The sequence below is a fragment of the Saimiri boliviensis genome, chromosome 13, assembly GCF_048565385.1.
Source record: "Saimiri boliviensis isolate mSaiBol1 chromosome 13, mSaiBol1.pri, whole genome shotgun sequence".
Taxonomy (NCBI): domain Eukaryota; kingdom Metazoa; phylum Chordata; class Mammalia; order Primates; family Cebidae; genus Saimiri; species Saimiri boliviensis.
Window position 1 is genome coordinate 107,092,136 of NC_133461.1, and position 14,067 is coordinate 107,106,202.

A 14,067-nucleotide genomic window follows, 5' to 3' on the forward strand; every position below is an offset into this window, starting at 1 on the left:
TGCCCAGGCTGGAGTGCAATGGCGCGATCTCGGCTCACCGCAACCTCCGCCTCCCGGGCTCAGGCAATTCTCCTGCCTCAGCCTCCTGAGTAGCTGGGATTACAGGCACGCGCCACCATACCCAGCTAATTTTTTGTATTTTTAGTAGAGACGGGGTTTCACCATGTTGACCAGGATGGTCTCGATCTCTCGACCTCGTGATCCACCCGCCTCGGCCTCCCAAAGTGCTGGGATTACAGGCTTGAGCCACTGCGCCCGGCTGGATATGTCTTTATCAGCAATGTGAAAATGGACTAATACAAAGAAACTGGGGCTGAAGGCCATATAGAAGTGTGGCAGTGAACACAGGGCTCTGCGTTTGCAAATCCGTCAGAACTCAACACCACAAACTTTGAATTTTACTATGTATAAAGTAAGCGGATGGGCAGAAAAATGGAATGCAGACTGTGACAAATAAATCTAACTGTATTAAAAATTTTGCACAGAAAATAATGTATTAAATATGTTACTCATTTCTAGTGTTTATTTTCTATCTCCCTATTACGTAAACACCATGAAGGTAGGAATTTTTATATTGCTTTGTTCACTGCTAGGTAAATGTTTGTTGACAAAAATGAATGAACGAAAGTTAACATAATTGGTAATTTTCTCTGCGTAGTCAAGCAATGTGGGGAGACAAATCAGAATTCTACCTCACTGTACTGATTGTGAACATTATCACAAATTTGACAATACACACATGTAACATTTAACATTTATAGCTAGTGTTCCCAGCCTCTCCTCTTTCTTCATCCATGACGAAGTGTTCCCACTACGTTTTTCCCACTAGGGTTCTTTCCCTTCCCTCCCTTCATCCCTGAGGTTTGTTCTACTACTACTGGACCAATCCTGTGTGCTTGAATCAAGAAGAAAAAGGAGGGAAGAAAAGGAAGTAGAAACAGAGGGCTAGAGTTGGGATTTAAAAAAAAATTGGAGAGAGATGATGGTGAATCTGTGAATAATGAGAAAAATATATGGGAGGACAAAGGAGGTTTTCACTTCATGGTGAAGAAATACAGGTGAGAGACTGAGTTATTTCTAAATTACTGGCTGATTTCCAAGCCCTTCTGGTAATAGTAGACTATGTTCCTGATGGACAGATAAACTGTTCTGACAGAGCATGCTGTGAACCAAGTTCATAGGCACCAAAAGTATTCAAAATCTAGTAATAATCCCTGTAAACAGACTGTATAGGAAGCCAGTGCCAATAAAAAAGAATTGGAGAAGTTAACATTTGTATCTTTATTTGGATATCTTTACTCATCGTTCATCTGCAAACCTGTGCTGAATTTTCCGTAGTTACTCATTGATTGGGACCTGGTCATGGTTCTGCTTGTCACTTATCACAGTGCCAGCCAAACTCTTCTTTTCCATGTGATTGTTTAGGGGTTGGCAGCATGTTTCACGTTTGTGTGTCTCATGTTTCTCCTTGTCGTTTGCCTCCCTGGGCACTTTGCAGTATTCGCAGTCTCCATCCTCCCACCTCCAACTTGCGTTGTAAGTTACAGAAAGCAATGGTCCTCTCTAAGCTAACTCCCTCACCAGAGCAGGACACAGATGCTCGTAGTGGAGGAAAGACTTGCTCAGGACACTACCTTGTGACCAAGGAAGACACAAAATAATCACACTTATTCCAGGACTCTAGCCTTACAGCATAAGCCTCTGATATGCAACTGGAATTCCTACCTCTCAACAGGCTTCTGCCTGCATCTCCACGCGGGACCGAGTACTTTGGGTAGTCTCTCTGGACAGGTGTGCCTCCCTCCTACCCATCCCAACACCACAATGTTCCCAGGACCGTACACCCTCAGTAGGTTCCTCCTACTCAGCCCAATACCCACTGCAGAGGTATCCTGAGACCAGCCCTGTCTTCACATCTCCTCTCCCAGCTGTAGTAAATTCTTTCATATCCAGTTCTCCCTTCCATGCACATAAAGCGTTGCAAATCACCGAAGGAAAGGTCTTAGACTGTGTGATCTTGGGCAAGTTATTTAACCTAAAAAATGCCTACCCCATCATGGCAACATATCTTCCTTTAATCAATCCTAATGATTGTAATCAATTATCTGGGCTTGAGTGAGGTTTGCTCTCATTCGAACTAAAGGAGCCATACTTCAGATCCCGTGCCTGCATTCCTTGTTGGGCTCCTCCATTAGCTTCTCCTTATTTTACAGCAAACAGTGAATGCTCTGCAGGGTCCTCTGAAAGGCTCACAATTTGGTGTTCCTTGCTTCAGGCAGATTCCACCTCTAAGGTAGCAGGGTCTTTCAAAATTAAGTGCCTTAGTGATGCCTGAAAAATGGAAAGATGTTTGTATGAAGCCAACAGTCTGAGGAGGAAAGCAGGAGAGTTCACCATGCGGATGGAATCTCCACCTTTCCCAGCTAAACACCAAAAGCAAGTGGCTTTGATTCCAAGGCCTCAGCCTCTTCTCCCTTCACCCTCTGATCCCATTGTTGTTGATATAACTACTGACCAAATCATCTTTCCACCCTCTGGAATAAACAGGAGTTGGTTCATGTGTCAGAGATGCAGTATGATCAATACCTTTCGCCTGGTCCATCTCTCAAGGCAACCCCACTCCCCTACCTCACGTGACCTGGCCCATCTCTCACAGTCTCTTAATACGGAAGCCCTGTCCAGGCAAACTCAAGTCACCACTGTGATGAGTGGCATGAGATGTCTGGTCAGGGCAAATACAAAGAATTTTTGTCTCCACCCCAGTTTATACTGATCACGTGAGTCAATAGATTTGGTCCTCAAATCATCCAATTCACCGGGGAAAGGGGGAGGAGTAGAAGATAGTGACCTAACAGGACTTTCAGCATCATAACTTTTAGCCAGTCACAGAGGAACTTTTTAGCTTTTCATTAAGTTATTTTGGGGGTGTAGTGATGACCTCTGAGTACCCCCCTAATCCTTAACCTTCCAACTATCGTTGGGGAGAGGAAAAAAAATGGAACAATGATAAGAAAGGGCCATGATGATGGTATTTACCGGGCAGTAGCTGGAAGATGGCAAAAAGAGCAGTGAGGAAAAAGTGGAGTCTCATCCTTACGGAACTGAGGTTCTCAAAGACCTGATGGGAAGAAACAAGAAGACACAGTCAGACAGCGGAGGTTCTGTCAGAGGGACTTGCAGTGGTGCGATTAGCACAGAGATCAGCATCTCACTACTCCCAGATCTGCTCCTCCATCACACATCTCTCCTGCTCCCTAGTCCCCAGCTGACACTTGCCCTGGTTTTCCTCAACACCTGGGTATGACGCTCTCCTCTAACCATCTCCTAGGAGAATGGTGTCAAGGTGATGTAGAGACCTGCAGGCAGGTAGTAGGGGCGAGAATCAAGCTTTCCTAACAATAGAATAAAGAGGGTCCTTCACAGGTGAGGAAAGTAATTGGAAAAGATTTTGAGGCAAGTTAACTAGATGTTTCATGCTCCTTAAAAGCATGATCCAATATGGCAATCGGTTAGTTACAGCCTCCCTAGAGAATCTTCATTAAAGGAAGAAAGAGTGAGTTCAAGTTGGTTAAAAGTTAGTGGAAAAATAAACTCAAATCAGTCCTAGAATTTGAATTTTATGATTTGCTTGCACTTAAATCTATTATTCTTCTAATTTTAAAAAACAATACATATTACAAAATTCCAAATAATAGACATATGTTTTAAAAAAATGAAGGTAGAAAACTCCCATAGCTTCTCCCTTCAACCATACACACCATTTACCATTCAAAGCATTTTAATTAATTTCCTTTGCAAACAAATTGTGTAAATATCTGTCTTAAATTTCAAATACAAGATCATACTTCATAGCCAGCTCCATCGCATGTTTTTCATATGTAAATCTTATCTGAGGTTATTTAATATTTGTTCATATATATTTGCCTCACATATTTACATGACTATACATATAACTTTTAAAATGTATGTGCCTTTTACTTTGTAAAAATTCCTAGAAATGGAGTGTCAATAGCTATGCATATTTCAAGAATTATTTATTTATCTATTTATTTAAAGATGGAGTCCCACTCTGTCACCCAGGCTGGAGTGCAGTGGTACTATCTGAGCTTACTGCAACTCTGCCTCCTGGGTTCCAGCAATTCTCTTGTCTCAGCCTCTTGAGTAGCTGGGATTACAGACACATGCCACCATGCCCAGCTAATTTTTGTATTTTTAGTAGAGACAGGGGTTTCACTATGTTGGCCAGGCTTGTCTCGAACTCCTTACATCATGATCTGCCCTCCTCGGCCTCCCAAAGTGCTGGGATTACAGATGTGAGCCACTGCGCCCGGACAATTGCCCACTTTAGAAAGTATTGACCCACTTTTTTCCTCTTACTGAAATGTACGGAAGTATTTTTCAACTATCAATATTCTTACCAATACTAATTATTATCAATTGTTTTACTCTTTGTCAATCATATCAGAGAATATAATATTCCCGCTTGTCTCACTATACCTTTTAAAAATTATTTCTGAGAATAAGCTTTTTTAAAAATGTTCATTAGTTTGTAGTGCTCCCCCAGATACAGGTGAGGGGACGGAAGGCAGCAAACCACACTGCTATGTGTGTACCTATGCAACAATCTTGCATGTTCATCACATGTACCCCAAAACCTAAAATGCAATAAAAAATAAATAAATAAATAAAATAAAAATAAATAAATAAAAATAAAAGAGTTGATGTAAAAAAATGTTCATTAGTTATTTTTGTTGCTTGTTATCTATTTTTCTGCTGGGTCACTCATCTGTACTTACTATTTCTAAAACTCTGCATATTTAATGTCCTTTATCACAGCTATTGCAAGAATTGTTCTGGCTTACTTTTTACTTTGTGTTTGCTCATCTAGTAGCCAAAATATGCACGGTGATCATCTTTTATGTAGTTTGTTTGATTTCCCTAAAAGACATTTGTTTTGGGTCTTTACCTAATTATTTCTATGTTCCTGTTAGTTTTTCAGCCTTGGGATAAAGGCTGTTCTGAAAAGTCATGGCAGACTTGTCTTCCCAGCAATGCCATGGAAACTGTTTCTTCCTGCATCCAGAAGTATAAATTTCCTGAGCCTGCAGAAATGTTAACACTCGCCATATGTTAGCTCATACAAAAGGCAGATGTCTGGGTTCATATCACTGTTCTCTTAGAAAACTGAGGCTGTACAGTAAAGAAACAAAATTATGCAGGATTCTAAGAAATTTAAAGTGTGAGGCTCATGTGGATGCTGGAGTACGGCAGAACATCCTACAGAGAGCACACAGCACATTTTGCACACTCACCACAGAGTAAACACCAACCTTGCCGACTATCAAACGCCCAGGCATTCCTAGCTCACACAATGGAGTCTATGCTCCTTTAATCTTCTGTCTCTTCTTGTGCCGGTACCATGAGATTGGAATGAACGTAGCTTCCACCAGTCTTTAACAGAATACATAGCTACCCTCTACATGGCTACACTCTTACAAAATAACTTTTAAATTACTTTATCAAGTTAAAATAATTTCATTGCTTTTTTAACTAATATGAAATTGAAACTACAAGTTTTGTTTAAGAAAAAAAGGATATGTGGACTATTGAGCTTTCCTAAGAAAAGAATTTTACTTCAAATATTTTTGTCTCATTTTAATATATCTTTTTGGTACTCTTCAAGAAGTTTCTTCATAATAATCCAAAACATTTTGTAACTTAATTATAAAAATAACTATAATTCTTTTTATTTGAGTCATTTTCTTCTTTCATTGTATTTTGTAATTGGCTACTGCTTGCATAGAGAAAGCTATTAATTTTGCACATTGAATTTATCTCTAGCTCACAGGTTGAACTCTTACTGGTTTTCATTTTTTCGTGATTACTTCTCCACAGGTTTTCAATCATAAAATCATAACTTTGTTAATAATTAGCATTTTGATACCTTATCTAAGTGCATTAACAATTGCTAGAGCCTTCAGGGATCATCTAACCCAAACTACCCACTTTTCAAATGAAGAAAGCATGGCCACACGAGAAATGTTGCATTACCAAGTAAGCCTGTGGTTGATGTCCCTTACATTTGCAGAACTCTCTCTCAGTTATGACAATGCAAAAATCGCCTCCTTCTCCAACTTATTCCACCTCTTCTTTCTTCTCTCCCTAATTCTTCCCTGCTCATGTCGAAGACCAACTTCCTTAATATTAAAAAACCAAATGAGATACTTAGTTTCTTTAAAAAGCAGATGTTTCAGTAGTTTCTCAGTGCATGTGATTTCTTCTGTAAAAGCCTTTGATTTTTCTTCCAGAACTTGATTAAGAATTTCAACTCATGCCTTAAGCACACGTTGTAGTTTCAGCCCAAATGTCCTTGGGGGATCAGAAATGAATTTGTCTCTGATAAAGGAACTGAGAGGATTTTAACGACGGCACACACACACGAAAAAACAAATAAACCAAAACAGTTCCTCTGAGGCCCTTGCACTGAGCTACCCCTTGTCAAAATTAGAGTGATTTAGTGAAAGTCATGATTTTCACTTAAGTTAGAGACAGAGAAAATGCACTTGGAACCTAGGAATATTTAGGGCCACTACTGTTTGTAAACCCTGAGGGAAATCACCGGAGGATATAGGGAAAGCCGGAAAAATTAAGTTCAATATAATGATGGTTGATATTTTAAGGAAAGAAAAGTAGAAAAGAAGAGAGGTGGAGAAAGGGAGAGAAAAAGGAAAAGAAAGAAGAGAAAGAGGAAGAGAAGAAGACAGAGAGTGAAGTTTTTTGTTTGTTTTTTGATTTTTGGGTTTTGTTTTTGTTGTTTTTGAGACGAAGTCTTGCTCTGTCACCCAGGCTGGAATGCAGTGGCATGATCTTGGCTCACTGCAACTTCTGCCTCCCAAGTTCAAGCAATTCTCCTGCCTCAGCCTCCTGAGTAGCTGGGATTACAGGCATGCACTACCACGTCTGGCTAATTTTTATATTTTTAGTAGAGGCGGGATTTCACCATGTTGGCCAAGAAAGTTTAGAACTCCTGACATTGTGATCCACCCACCTCAGCCTCCCAAAATACTGGGATTACAGGCCTGAGCCACAACCCTCAGCCCAGAATGAGATTTTATATGAATCTCTTGCAAAATTCTTCTGCACCTTGGGGCAGTCAAGGCCCGAGTCTGCTTCCCATCAGGGTACGCTCTAGAAAAGAAGGTCACTATGCAGACAAGCTTGAGGTTAGAACACTGCTATTCTGTTATCTGTGGTGAGAAAACAAAATGCCAGCTGTTCTCTCCTTTCCCCAACTCTCTGGCCCACAGAAGTCTGAGCTCATCAGCACTCTCCTTGACATAACAGGCCTTACTGAATCTCCTTTCTCTCGAAAAAGAACGTTGTCTCCTTGCCATCAGGAGCCTGTTGGATCATCCATATTTGTTAACCTATTATCTGTTGCGATGATGACTTGTTAACCCCAGGCTGGGTTTGCTTACTCTTTGTGTTGTCAGCATTGAGCTCCTCAGTTTGAATCAGACAAAGAATAACTGTCACCTAAAAGAACAAAACACCTTTTGCAAAACTATAGAAATGCAGAGCTTCATCTCCCTTCCCTGGGCTAACACTTTAGGTCTCTGAAGACACCAACCACACTCTCCTGAGCATTTTCTACTTTGTTTTGAAGAGCCCAGAACTCATAGCTGCTCCTCAGACAAAGTTTTCTCAATCCCTCACCAGCCTCTTTGTCCACTTCAAGGTCATTTCCAACTTGCCAATGTCCTCCTTAAAATGAGAACACAAGAAAGTGTATTTCAATGTAAGTCAATGAAAATGAAATATATCACCCTACATATGTGTAGATACGGGGCTTTTGGTCTTCTGTAAGATAGCTGTGAGGGTGGAAATGAGCATCCAAGTGCGATGTTTTCCTCAGTCAGGCTTGATGTCTGGTACATAAAAGCTCTAACAGTGAGCAAAGGATTGGGCTAAGTGTTCCGCATCCTCATCTCATTTAATCCTCAGAACAGTCTTCGGAGGTCCTAAGAATGACTGTTCTAGAGTTGAAGCGACAAGACCTCATCTCTGGTGAGGTTGAGCAGAAATTCAACTCAAGGTCATGTTAACCTATGCTCAAAACCAACACACGACATCACTTTCTGTAGCCTAGACTCTTCCATAGCAAAAGCTTCAGGGATCTTGAGAATATTATGCAGTAAATATATAAAATGCATTAAGATTTGGGGTTCCTGGGTCCTGGCTCTGACTCTGCTTCTGGTTTACAGGTCATATCACCTCTCTGTGCCTCAGGTCCCTCCTCTGTGAAGGACGAAATAACCTCATCAGTGATGGGGTTAGATGATCTTCCAAAGTCACTCCTCAGTTCTGAAATCTGTGGATCTACAAGCTTCTAAGAGTTGTGCACATGCCACAGGGAAGAGACAGAGAGATAGGAGTGAGAATGAAACGTTCTACTTGGTTCGACCACATTCCTGCCTAAGAATGTGGTATTAAAAATAGCTTGTCTGGAGCATTCAGCCTAGTACCAAATCCTCCCCAGTCTGCAAACTATCAAGCACTCAGTCACCTCCTTTCCCACCTGTGGACAGGAGCAGGGCTTGCTTGACCTCTTCCTCACTCTTGAATGATTATTTCTGAATGTGCCACTAATAGCCTGAGCATGTTCTGACCACACTGGTGTTGGTGAACCAGAGCCACCACTGAGCCAGCAATTTGCAGACTAGCCTCATGTGCCTGCACTGGCCCAAGCACAAGCATTAGGTACCCCATTAGCATTGTCAATGTGTGTGTGTGTGTGTGTGTGTGTGTGTGTGTGTGCGCGCGCGTGTGTTTTTCCTGTAGTGGACTTGGATAATAAGCGAAAGTTTTAGTTAACAGGAGCCTACGAACATGCTGGAGGGCTTAGCATAGTCACTTCTTCTCAGGAAGGTCACTAGGAAGCTAGTTTACCAACAGGAGCTAAGCAGGCACTCAGACATACAAACAACCAAAGCTCTGACCCTGGACAAGAGGTTACACAAGCAACAGGAAGGTGTCAAACATCCAAAGCACTGCCTCTGTGCGAAACCTTAGATGACAGCTGGGCCAGCTCTTCACATTGCAAGTGGAAAGGCTGAGACTATGACAACCAGAGGACATAGAAAAGATGAGAAGAACGGGAAAGAAAATTTCCATGAAATTACGGAACTTCCTTAGGGTTAAGATGGTAAATAAACGGAGACTGCAAGATCTCTGAGTGGAAGAGTAAGCCAAAAGGAAAGAGTATAAAATTATGGAAGAAAATCTAATAATAAGCAACAACTGCTGCTTAAAATACAGTCTGGTGGAGGCAGACCTTGAAACAAAGTGTTTGAATATAACTGGACCCAGGTTTTAACCACTGAATGAACAGTGGAGTAAGCGAGTATTGTAGAGCAATGTAATTAATTTTTCTGAGAAGAGGCAAAGAGTTTTGGTGCCTTCAGTGCTCAGGTTGGTACCTAGAGGATACTTTGTAAAAATGCATTTGGAATACATGGACAAAAAATGTTTTTGTTTAAAAAACACATCTTTAATTTAGTGTGACTCCAGTGACAGTATTTGCCTGTGAATTTTGGAGCAAGTTACTACTTATTCTTGGAGCTTAATTTCCTCATCTGGAAAATAACAAGCCTAGATTAGATGATCTCTAAGATTCTCTCCAACTTCTGGGGACACTAAGCACCGATGAATTAGTTCTCAGCAGAAAGCTTCCTTCAATACTAAATAAAAGCCAAATTCTCTGCTTCTCAAAGCAATTTTCCTTTTTTATCCCTTGTGCTAATAACAGGAAGTAAACTATTCAGAATGTAGAATTATCTGCCTTAAGTTGGGGTGGAAACCAATCTAACATCCTGGCCAGAAAAATAATTTAAAAGAAGGGTAATGAGATTTTCCATAATGTTTTTAAACCAGTAGCTATAGCACAAAAGTTAAAGAGTGAGGAATAAGCAGAATAGACATATTAGTTACAACGAGAAAAAAAGAAATATAACTATGTATGTGAGAGTTCAGCATTTTAAACAATGGAGAAATTTTGGATATTTTAATCACCAGCATAAGAAAACTACATATTTGACGGACAAAAACAAAACTTGATTCCTAACTTACTTCTCGCATCAAAAGACACTCTAATGACAGCAAAAGTTCAAATGTGAAAATAGCTTGTCAATTAGAGTATCTTTACAATCTTGATATAGGGAAGATAAGAATGTCACATAATCCACAAAATACTGATGACTTGGACCACATAAAACTTCACAAACTTCTTTATAAAACACAGACACACACACACATTAGAATTGTAAATGAAACCAAGAAAAGGAAATCTGCAATTTATATATCAGAAAGAGGTTGATATCACTTGTTCTTTATCAGGAGGAAATTACAAATCCATAAGAAAAAGAGGAAGATGACAAAAGTAGACAAAGAAATGCACGGATACGGCAGGTATAATAGGTCCTGTGCACATTGCTCACGGCTGCTCGTCTCTTTCCTTCCCCTCCCTGAGCTGCCAGAGAAGGCAAAACAGGCCGCTCTCAAAAACTCTCTGGTGTGAAGCAGCCAGATTATCATCATGTGTTTTAGAAATGAATAAAAACATGAATAAATGACAAAGCCAACCATTCAAGGTACTTTCTCACAGTTTAGGTCAGTCAATGAAAATACCTGGCACAGGCTCTCTCTGACAGCCTTCCAGCATGCACAGGGTCCAGAGAGCTGATTTCTAATTGCTGTCAGATCTCAGGCAAGTCACTTCAGCTCTCTGAACTTGTTTCCTCCTCTGTACAAGGGGGAAAGCATCTGTTACTGGTGTTTTTCAATGAGTAAGGGAAATAAAAGATATGATCATGCTTTATAATATCTCCGGGTGTTTCATGTGGAATATGGTGCAGGTGCCTGGAAAGGCATAGAAGAAAAGCAAGCTGGTAAATGTATGTGTCGGCTCGGCCAACAGAGACCTAAAACTGGCCTTTACAATAATTTTAAGTTGTGGATTAATCTTCTCAAGTCACATTTTCAGTAACAGTTTTAAGGAGATGTTCATCTTCTCTGCTTGAGGCAGGTGAAGTCTATAAGCCTGATCATGAGGAAAGAAATAGAAAAAAATGCAGAACAGATGTAGGAGTTCAAAAGGGTAAATATTATGAGACCATTTAAAACTACATAGCACTGTGTATCAATAGAAGAATTATGTAAAATTATAAAGAATTATTTCATTGTGCAAGAAAAAGTTGAATTCACTTGTAATGGCATCTGGTTAAGAAGAAATTGAAATAAAATTATTAATCCATCCAGGAAAGTTTTTCATAAAGTTTCAAATAAATTTGAAATTAAATTCTTAGACCTTCATCTATCCAAAAAGTTCCGATATCCTGAATGGTTTATTTCTTTAGGTTTTTAGAGAGTAAAGGTGTTAATGGAAATACCAAATAAATCAAAAGCAGAGATAATGCATTCCTTTTCTGTTGCATCATTTTTCTCTCTCTCTCTTTTTTTTCTTTTTTAGAAAGAGCCTTGCTTTCTTGCCCAGGCTATAGTGCATAGTGCAATGGTATGATCTCACATGACTGCCATCTCTGCCTCCTGGGTTCAAGTGATTCTCCTGCCTCAGCCTCACTATTCGCTGGGACTACAGGTGCCTGCCACCACACCCAGCTAATTTTTGTATTTTTAGTAGAGACGGTGTTTTACCATGTTGGCCAGGCTGGTCTCAACCTCTTGACCTCATGATCTGCCTGCCTCGGCCTCCCAAAGTGCTAGGATTACAGGCATGAGCCACCGTGCCCAGCCAGCATCATTCTTAATCCAACTAAGAACTATGATATTTTATTCATAATAAAGATGTGCTAAAGTTATGTGAACTACATGAACTCCTCCAACCCCAAGTCAAAATCTTAGAATCCATGCTAGGGTTCTACTCACACCTCTTCCTTCCACTACTGGTGGTCACATCATAAGGTGACAAAGTAAACTGTTATTTACACAATATAGAATATCAGCACTCACACCTGCCACAGACAGCTTACCACCATTATACATTATACAACAGACAGCTTACCACCATTATACATCATACATTATACAACTCCAGTGAGTCCTGCCCTTGGATGTTAGATCTAAACAAGACTAAGACAGGAACCAGCTCAGCCCTCTGCCTAGGCAGCCATGAGCAGGTGGTGTGCATATGAACACTGGGCTCGGACTGAAAAGACCTCAGAGGCCACTCAAAACAACACACTGCTTGGCTGCCACATGTGTGCCAAGAACAGAGCTCAGAATTTCACTGTTCTCACCCTTTTTATGCTTGAGACAATCCTGTGAGGTGGGTGCTATTGTTATATAATAACTTACTTTATTCCTCTTTAGAGAAGGTGGAAACAGAGGCTCAGAGAAGTTATGCAACTTACTGAACATCTCAGCGTCAGCACATGGCCGAGCTGGGATCTACCACAATTCTTCACCACATCCCTCCCATGCCTCTCTTCCTAGGAACTGCATGCTGTCAGGTCAGCCCACTTTTCTGAGCCTCTGAGTCTCAGGAAACTTGCATGGGTTAACCCCTGAGGTCTTCTAAATTCTTCGTGAGTAGGTTGACACCCTGCTCTGGCAATTTCCCTTAGAGGCCTAGGGAGGAGCTCAGATCCCTTGTGGAGCTTGAGCTGGCAAGAAGTTTAGGGCACCAGGGTGTAGCTCCTGCTATTTCGCTGTCCCTCCCTGATCACCTCCACCCAGTTTGCATAACAGCAAAACAGTGTTCTAATCCACTCAGGGACAGGACACTTACCTCTCTGCTGTATCCTTCCTTAAAGACAAAAGGAGGCTGTTACATAAAGCGACAGACTGGAAAAACCGGAAAAATAGCCTCCTTTCTGCCTTCCAGTGAGTCGGTTTCCAGGATCTAACTTAGCCTCACCCGGAAGGGTTAATTTGCAAAGGATTCTAGGAGTTAGAGTCCTGACATGGGCTTCCCAAGAAAAGACTCTGCTGGGGATAGTGCAGAGTAGTGCAGAGATGGAGGCCTTGAAAGGTGTCAATGTGTGCAGTTCATCCCACGGGCACGGGCAGATAGCTAGGCAACAAATAACAGCCACCTAAGGCTTTCTCAGCCACGCTGCTTTTAGAAACAGTCTGTCAGCATTTCTCCAGGCTCTACATTGTCTTTGAATATTGAATTTTTAACCCCAAAGTCCATGTAATTAATTCATGCAATTACTCAGTATTATTCGAATTTCCTGTAATTCATTCTGGCAACCACCCTGTATTATTTAAATTTTAATCCTCTTTTAGAATACCCATTCTCCATGTCATCTTTTCCAAACCTACAGCACTAAATGCCGTCAATTTCGGAAGGACTCCTCATTTATATGTTAGCTCCACCCACCCAGCTGAACTCCAGACTCCAGAACACATTTTCCTGGCATGTCCACTGGATCTCTGACAGGTATCTCACCCCTAGTGTCTGACACAAGACTTTTCATTATACATCTCCCCAGCTTGCACGAGCCACACACACATACAGGTGCTGTCATCTCAGAAAAGGGGACCACTGTCTCTGTATTGTTCAGGGTAAAAAATAAAAATATTCTTCAGATATCCTATTCCATATTCTTACATCAACAACTGCTGTTGCCATGTACCTTCAAGACAAATTCCGAACGGAGCCACTTCTTACCCTCTGCGCTGCCAGCACCTGGTGCAAACCACATTGTCCTCTCACCTGGCCTTCCACAGCCCCCTTGTAACTGGGCTCCTGCTGATATTTTGGTCTACTGTAGTCAATTTCCCACTTAAAATCTCAAGTTCTTATCAGGGTTTGCAGGTACGAAATCTGGATTTGGCCACCTCTGTCCTCAACTTCCCCCAAGGTTTACAACAGCCACCGGGCTTTTTTCAGAGGATGCTATTAGGGGCTGAACTATGTCGCCCCCAAATTCACTTGTCAAAGACTTAACCCTCAGTACCTCAGAATGTGGAGAGTCTGTTATTTACACAGTATAGAATATCAGCACTCACACCTGCCACAGACCGCTCACCACCATCATACAT

The 14,067-nt window shown here is 41.1% G+C and overlaps 1 long non-coding RNA gene across 1 annotated transcript in view; it reads right to left on the bottom strand.

The window, feature by feature from the left end:
* Window positions 1-1,284: 1,284 nt before the first annotated feature.
* LOC141580885 (uncharacterized) overlaps window positions 1,285-14,067 on the bottom strand; it is a 135,065-nt gene continuing 122,282 nt past the window's right edge. Inside the window, exons 2-3 of the long non-coding RNA XR_012513331.1 lie at window positions 3,037-3,118; window positions 1,285-2,331 (exon numbers count right to left, since the gene is read on the bottom strand). This is a non-coding gene — a long non-coding RNA (uncharacterized LOC141580885). The remainder of the gene's footprint in view (window positions 2,332-3,036; window positions 3,119-14,067) is intronic.